The sequence below is a fragment of the Zalophus californianus genome, chromosome 3, assembly GCF_009762305.2.
Source record: "Zalophus californianus isolate mZalCal1 chromosome 3, mZalCal1.pri.v2, whole genome shotgun sequence".
Classification (NCBI taxonomy): Eukaryota; Metazoa; Chordata; class Mammalia; order Carnivora; family Otariidae; genus Zalophus; species Zalophus californianus.
In genome coordinates, this window is record NC_045597.1 from 182,528,981 (window position 1) to 182,537,755 (window position 8,775).

The 8,775-nt window shown below is 37.5% G+C and overlaps 1 long non-coding RNA gene across 1 annotated transcript; it reads left to right on the forward strand.

Annotated features, from left to right (window-relative positions):
• Positions 1-4,682: 4,682 nt before the first annotated feature.
• On the forward strand, positions 4,683-8,412 carry LOC113919310. Its single transcript, XR_003518952.1, has 3 exons — positions 4,683-4,798; positions 5,773-5,887; positions 8,121-8,412. It is a non-coding gene; the product is annotated as an uncharacterized LOC113919310 (long non-coding RNA).
• Positions 8,413-8,775: the final 363 nt, after the last annotated feature.

Below are 8,775 nucleotides of genomic sequence, written 5' to 3' on the forward strand. Positions count from 1 at the left end.
CCAACATAACATAGCAAACATAAAGAGATTTTGCAGATTTAATTAAGGTCCTAGTTAATTAACTTTTAGTCTATCAACAGGGAGATTACCTTAGGTAGACCTTACTTAATCAGGTAATTCCTTTAAAAAAGGATTTCGAGGTTGGATATGGAAGAAGTCAGAGATTCTCCTGCTAGTTCTACAGAAACAAATCTACCATATGAACTACCTATGAGAGGTCATGTGGTGAGCAACTGCAGATGTCCCCTCGCTGCTGAGAGTCTCAGTCCTATAACCACAAAGAATTAAGTAATCCACATAAAAATTCATTGAACTCTATGGAATAGCCATATTTTGTATGTCAAAAATGGTCAAACCCCAGAAATTTCACATGGTTCAACCTATATATGCAATGTATTTTAAATAATATGGTTGATGATCTGTATTAGTTATTTGCTGCTGCATAACAAATTACAGCCAAGTTAGTGGCTTAGGCACCCATTTAAGATCTCAGGATTTCTGTAGGTCAGAGGTCAAGGAACAACCCAGATGGGTTCTCTGCTCAGAGTCTCACAGGCTGAAGTCCATATATTAAGGGGGCCTGAGTTCCTTGATCTAGAGCTCAGGGCTCTCTTCCATCTCCCCTGAATCTATATATGATTACTACCCCAGAGATTTCTAACATTTTATTTTCTTCATTATGAGTTACCTTACAGAACCAGTTTAGAGAGATGCATGAATTGAGAGGACTTTATCTGATTATAATAGATGATATATTATTTAGCCTACATAGGCAAGGTAAATAGCATCCATTAATGAAGACATACTCTGGTAGAAATGAATTATTTGTTATTTACTGACATTAGGTATTCAATAAAGATATTGAGACAACGAACTGGATCATTTAATAAAGTATCTGAATTTCTCTTGGTAAAAGAACTAGCTCAATGTATTTAGTATTATCTAGAAGACATTCTGATACATAAATCTCAACAATTTAACCTCTTTCTACATAAAAATTCAAGTTTACTGTAGTTTACAGATAGCTAAAAAACTAAATTGAAGGGTACCTGCCAAATGTCATGCTTCATTGATCCTTTATACAGAGGCAATGTGTTTTTATATAAACTTATAAGACACGAACACAACTAATCTGGAATATATGAGGGTAAGGGAATCCTTAAGGAAAGGATGTCTTAGCGCCTGCTTACACGTCTGGCAGAAAAATACCAATGATTATAGTGTCCCAAGTTAATTTACTTTTGGAAATATTCTTTGGCATTATATATCAAATACATAAAAAGAAACTAATTGCTTAGTAAGGATAGTTATACCTCAACGAAAGAAGTAATTTAGTTTTGATTTCTTTTTAGGTGAGTATTCAGAAAGATATTCAAATGTAAAACAAATTTAATTGTAAAAAAAAAAAAAGCGTGGTAAAATACTATAGAATATAGGGATCATTTTAAGTGGAAGCATGAAATTTTCTCTTATTCCAGAGAGATATGTAAAAATAAGTTACCATATTGTTTCATTTTGTTTCATTTCATTTTCTTTCCTCCCTCCCTCCCTCTCTTCCTTCCTTGCAAGTACTTATTGAGCCTCTACTCTGTGCTGGTGTGCTGGGGACGCAGTGAACAAAACAGACATAATCCTCGCCCTTACGTAGTGTGTATTCGATAGGAGAACAATAGACGATTGAAAACAATAAATATACAACGTTGGAAATAAGTAAAGCGAACTTAAACAGTTAAGGGGTTTGGGATGGTGGGGATTTCTATTTCAGACACTGAAAGCACTACCTGTTGGAGCATTTGCGGAATGAGGTGAAGGGCACTTTGTTTTTGTTTTCTTTTGTTTTCTAATATACTGAACTAGGAAAGGTGAAGTCCCTCTCCGGGCTACACCAGGGATGTTGTCTTCCCTCTTCCCACCTCTTCAGGTTTTCCTTTGTACCTTCTCTTGTGGGTAAAGGACTCTTGAAGCTCCAGAGATCCAAAAGCAGTGCAGTACCATCTGCCAACATAGCTCTAACAGTAGAGCAAAACATTAGCAAGTTTCTTCATGGAGTGAGGGCAAAGGGAGGACGCAGTGATGGTGCTAAAAGGTGCACCTGGAGACAGCCAAGGAGTGCCTGGAGACAAGGAGAGAAAGGGAGGCCATTTGGAGAGGCCATTGGAGTACTCAGGCGAAGGAAGTTGAAAGGACCCCAGAGACTAACTTTTCCTACTTTGCACTGGAACCCACTAGTGATGATCATCTTTTCAATATCTGAAAGTTATCACAGATCACTGGATTCACTACACACGAAGTCTTAGGGTGGTGTATCCGTGCATTCATGTGAATGGCAGGTGCCCACACTCGCCCTATTTTGAAAACCTGATTAGCTTGGAAAGAACACTAGGTTTTAAGATTTTTATTTATTCATTTGAGAGAGAAAGAGAGCGTGAGCAGAAGCAATGGAGAGGGAGAAGCAGGCTCCTGACTGAGCAGGCAGCCTGACAAGGGGCTTGATCCCAGGACCCTGGGATCATGACCTGAACTGAAGGCAGACACCCAACTGAGAGAGCCACCCAGGCACCCCAAGAACACTAGGTTTTAACTATAAGAAATATGGTTTGATTTCTTGTCCCATAGTTTACACACTCTGTGATCTAGGACAAGTCACATAAACCTCTTGTTTTGATTTTATATTACCAGAATATAAATGGTCATGGCTATGTGCTTTTTGTGAGTAACAGCAAACACTTTTGGTGATTGAACGTTTTTTCTGTCTAATTTCTCTCATGGTCCTTTTATTTTTTCCCGTCTTCTGTGCCTGTGTGTCTTACTTACTTCATCATTGTTTTTACTTGGGGGCCACTTTGGGCTAGCCATATTTTTATAAATAATAATTGAGCATTTTGCTTTATGATTGAATTTGTGTGTTCTAAATTTTTAACATGAAGTCTAAGCCAAACAGTTACAATATTTTAAAATCACTGATATGTTTAATCATCTGTTTTTCTCATTCAATTTTTCTCTTGTTTTCTTGTAATTTACTTATTGTCATTTCCTCTTTTTCTGTTTCTGCATCACTCAATTTCTAACTTTTGCTTCATTACCATGTTGGCTCAAATGTAATCTAACTTTTTATCCTTATGAAGTGAGGATAGTATGATTGTTTTATACGAAATACATTATTTTTCAGTTGCATTCTTGTAAAAATTTTACTTCATACTAAAAAAATAAATAAAAGGATATGTTTAGATGTTGTTTCATTCCCAGAAAACCAAAGTATAATATTGGAAATTTTGAACTTTAACCTTTAAAGATGAATGAGGTATATTATACATTTGATTATTTTTAAGTTGTCATGTGTGGCAATCTTTGATTTAAATATGAAAATGAGTATGATAATACAAATTCCCATTTTGCCACCTTCTTCTAGAGCTTCTTATACACTGTCTTCTTTATAATGCACAAATATTTTTCTCAATTTATTACAATTTTTCATTGTCCTGGGAATTATTAGATGAGTTGTCTATCTTTTTACCCTTAAAATCTGCCTTATTTTTCATGCACTTCCTCACAAATGTGTTTTATTCTTCTTATGCTTCTCAGACCTGTATTTTTAATTTATATGATCTTTTGGTAATCGCAAAAACGCAACACAAGACAAGCATTAACAAGATGATGAATTAGGTATAGGTTAGTGTGGATGGTGTTCGTTGCCTCTTAACAGCTCAAAGGCATGAAGACAATTTTCTAAGCTAAAAAAAATGGGTCCATTTAAAACTTGGGTTGTGTTCATCATTGGTGTCACAGTTGGAAATGAAGTGTGACAGGCGGCTGTTAACTCTGGCAACTTGTCATGTACCAGCTGTTTTGTCACAACTCAAAGGGCCCACAGGCAAATTCTAAGCTGAAACAATTAAATGATAAAGAAATAGAATCCCATAAAAATAACACCAAATACCAAAAGACCTTCAAATTTTAGCAATCAATAAACAAGGTGACTCCCCATGGAGAAGAGTCCATCAAAGGAGAAATGAAGATTTATTTACCTTTAATATCTTCGAAGAACAAAATCAAATGCTGTGATTCTTCATGGCAGCCTCTAGATCTTATTTTGACAAAATCCTTAGGCTAAAAAACCAATTGTTCTCTTAAAATTCCAATCAGAGTGCTATAGTGCAAGAAGATTATTGCAAGGATATTCTTTAAAATAAAATTTCCCCAAATAAATACCTAAATTATAGCCACAATGTGTAATCTCTATTCTTTAAGGATTTTATTGTTAGCACATCAAAACCCTGGGCAGAACTTCAAGACATCACACTTTCAATGGAATTCATGTTCTAACACGAGTCGTATCACCTCAGAGAATACAGTGACTTTTTTTCTAGTTCCTCCCTTTAAGTGTTGAAACTAATGGAATCAGCATCATTCAGTGGGATGTTCACCACTAGTTGACTCTTAATTCACCTGGTTTTGAGTGAATGATACGCTTAGCAGCTACAGGTAACAGGTTCAAGGACCGCAGGTTGCCTGTCATGTATGGAATAAATGTCTTACCAGCAGTGGGCTTCTGGGGCCCTGGGACCACTATTTGGCTCTGTGACCAGATCAAACAGTGTCATAACACCTTAGTCCTTGTTGGGTCACCACCACGTCATCAGGCTTGTTGGCTCTGTTTTGACTGTTGGAGTTGGTAGCCTAGAGCAGAGTAAGCCAGGCTGGGTTCCTTCCTTTGGCGATCCTAAATGCAGAACAGGGTGAGTATGGGAAACACAGAGAAGGAAGGAGCATCAGACTAAGACACGGAGACAAGACACAGGTGAATGCTCAAGCTCTGAAGTAAAATAAATCTGGGTTTGAATCCTGATTCTTCCACTACCGTGTGGCCACAAACACATCATTGAAGCTGCAGCTGTGTTTGTCCTTAAACTGAGGAGACTATACCTTCTCTTAATGGAACTTAGATTTAAATCACATGATCTTTATAAGATTGTTAAGAATCTGTAATGTCTTAAATATTTCTTACTGTTTGGTCTGTTTTTGCTTTTGTTTTATTCATCAACATCACCATCATCATTATCATTTTTTATTTTATGGCTTCAAACTTCACAAGATCTGCTTCAATTTTTATTTCCTCCAGGAAATATTTTCTCATATCTTTCCCTTTTTCATGTGAGACCTATCCTACCCTAAAGCCCTTCCATATGTACCTATGTTTGCCTTATCTGAGACAGCACCAACTCACGGAGTATGAAGATTTGATTTAATCTGTTCGCATGTCGCTATCATGTTAGCATGGTACTTTATATGTATTAAGAGCTCAGTATTGTTTGTGGATTTGAATTGGTACTAGATTTGTGTATAATCTGTTATGGAACTTTAGTGTTTCCTCATGTAGTTGCAAAACCATTACTTGAAATTTGAAGTCTTTCACTATAACTTTATAACATTATTTTTGGACCCATCAATGTGTCTATCATACAGATTTTGCTTTGGAATCAAGATGACCAAGCTTCCCCGCTATGGAATCTCAGAATCTCTAAGTCTAATTGTTCCCCTAGAAAACTGAAAACTTTCCTCTGTGAATTGCAAATTGTGTTATTAGGAAGTTGAAAATAAGTTCTTGATAAAATATGCTTGGAGAGACAACACAGGTAATTTTTTAAGGCATTCTATGAGCAAACATAAATGCTTTTATTGGGCCAATTTCTGATAACACAGAAATCTATTTGATACTTAGAATGGCGAAGGCTCTAGGAGCTTTGTTTCTTTGTTCATGATCCTGTTTTCAAGGATTTGGAGGGTCTTGACATGACTTCACAAAAAATAAAGCAACTCTCAAGGTTCAAGCACGACCTGTGGGACCCATATGGACGAATTCTGATTTCCAATTTGGAGCCAAAAAGTGGTAAGTGATGCTTATTTTTGCCACATGTTCTCTAGTTTTCCAGAATTAGGCCAAACCGTTGAAAACACTGAATTTTATGAAAAATAAAGGACTCCAGTAGATCACTCCACAGGTACCTAAGAAAAATGACAATGTTGAGAATATCAGAAAGAGTTTTGAGCATTTGCTGCTTGAAACCACAAAGTGGGAAACTAGAGAATAATCCAAGAACAGCAGAAACACTGTTGATGGAGGACAGCAAACCACATGGACCCTACTGGGGGAAGAGAAGAACTTTGAAGGGCCTAGATCTTGGGAACTTTTAAAATAATGCTTCGAAGACTGAAACTATACCAGCAGACTTATTTTGTGAGTCCTAAAGGGGTATCTGTAGAGTGTCTATAACATAGAATAAAATTACAATGCCATGAAATGAGAGCAGTTCTGAGTAAAACACTAAGACAAATGCTGAGTGTACAATCCCAGTTAGATACAAACATTATTGCTCTTCTTCTAGGGACTCAACCATGATACCTAGTGTTGTAGATTATGAATCATAGAATGTGAATCTGGATACCATCTAATCGAACTAGCTCTTTTTTTTTTTAAGCAGAGGAGGAAGCATCAATTCATACAGAGTAATTTGCTTGAAGTATTTATTACATATTTCCAAGTATTGAAAGCCCAAAACAAATTAGTTGTAGTGACAATTAAAATGATCTCAATAACAGAAAAGTATCTCAATAACTGAGGGCTGTCTTCATGAACAGCTTTGTTCAGGAGCTCAAACTCTGTCACAAGGGATCTGACCATCTAAAATATCTCAGATCATTTGCCTCCTCCCCAAGTTGGACTTTACTCCAAGCTTTAAGTATGAACAAGGTGACGTGCCAGGTTCTGCTTCACTCCTCTAAGGTCCAAGTCTAGCAGGAAATAAACTTTCCTTCCACATGACCATCCACCTGTGACCTCCACAGAAGCATGGTGCTTTGCTTTAATCAGACCAGCTAGAGAATTAGTCCCTACTTGCAACCTAATCAGTGTGGCTGGGAAGATATAAAGCAATAATTGGCTTAGATCTGACCTGGAGTGGGAATTTCATGCAAACTGATATAGCTACTCTGGAAAACAGTATGGAGGTTCATCAAAAAGTTAAAAATAGAGCTACCCTACGGCTCAGCAATTGCACTACTTGGTATTTATCCAAAGGATACAAACACAGTGATTCAAAGGAGCATATGCCCTCAAATGTTTATAGCAACACTGTTCACAATAGCCAAAATATGGAAAAAGCCCAGATATCCATCAACAGAAGAATGGATAAAGAACAGGTGCTGTATATATGTGCAATGAAATATTACTCAGCCATCAAAAAGAATGAAATCTTGCCATTTGCAATGATGTGGATGAAACTAGAAGATATTATGCTAAGCAAAATAAGTCAGTCAGAGAAAGACAAATACCATATGATTTCATTCATATGTGGAATTTAAGAAACAAAACAGATGGGGCACCTGGGTGTCTCAGTCATTAAGCATCTGCCTTCGGCTCAGGTCAGGATCCCAGGTTCCCGGGATCGAGCCCTGCATCAGGCTCCTTGCTCAATGGGAAGCCTGCTTCTCCCTCTGCCTGCCACTCCCCCTGCTTGTGTTCCCTCTCTCACTGTGTCTCAGTCAAATAAATAAATAAAATCTTTAAAAAAAATAAAAAAAGAAGCAAAACAGATGAACATAGGGGAAGGGAAGGAAAAACAAAATAAGATGAAAACAGAGAGGGAGGTAAACCATAAGAGACTCTTAACTCTAGGAAACAAACAGAGGGTTGCTGGAGGGGAGGTGGGTGGGAGGAAGGGGTAACTGGGTGATGGGCATTAAGGAGGACATGTGATGTAATGAGCACTGGGTTTTACATGCAACTGATGAATCACTAAATTCTACCTCTGAAACTAATAATACACTATATGGTAACTAGACTGAATTTAATAAAAATTTTTTTTAAGAAAATAGAGGTGGGACTCAGATGCCATGGCTGAGAGTAGAGGAGGAGGGTGCCCCACTAAAAAAGAAGATATTCCAGGAGAAAGTAGATACAAGTTGAGGGAGTAAGCAACTGTTAAATCAAGAATTAACCCAGATAAATTATCAGGACTGTCACTAAAATATTGCATATTTTAGAGTCTTTATATGAAAGACATATATAATCCATGTATGTGGTAGGTTGTATTTATTATTCACCTGTTTGGTGCTCCTCCTAGTGATACTGTGCTCTGATGAAACCTGGACTCTCCTTGTGGGCAGAGACAACATGCTACGCTTCTGAGTAGAAGCTTCAAGAGCCAGTACAAGATTCAACAAATTTGCTCTTCCTTCTGCCATCACAATCAGCTAGAAGTCTTCCCCATGGGGCACCAGGGTGGCTCAGTGGGTTAAACACATGACCCCTCAGTGGGGTCATAAGCATGACCCCTTTCTGCTGGGGTCATGATCCCTGGGTCCTGGGACCAAGCCCCTCATCAGGCTCCCTGCTCAATGGGGAGTCTGCTTCTCCCTCTCCCTGTCCATCCCTCTGTTCTTTCTCTCGCTCAAATGAATAAATAAAGTCTTCTAAAAAAAAAAAGTCTTTGCCATTATCCTCGTTCCTGGAAGTGAAGATGAATGGAAGCAGAGCCACAGACAACACAAAGTACTCAGAACATGAGAAAGAAATAGATCTTTCTTGTTGTAGCATACTAAAACTTAGGATTATTTGTCATAACCATATAATTTAGCCTGACTGATACAACATCCTAAAAACAATCACCAACTTCACTTCTCCTTTGGCATTTGTAAACCAAAAAGAATCTTCTCTACTGTTTTTTCTAATCTCATCGCTCCCCAGCAAAGTTAGGGAAATCATTTTAATTTGCTGTC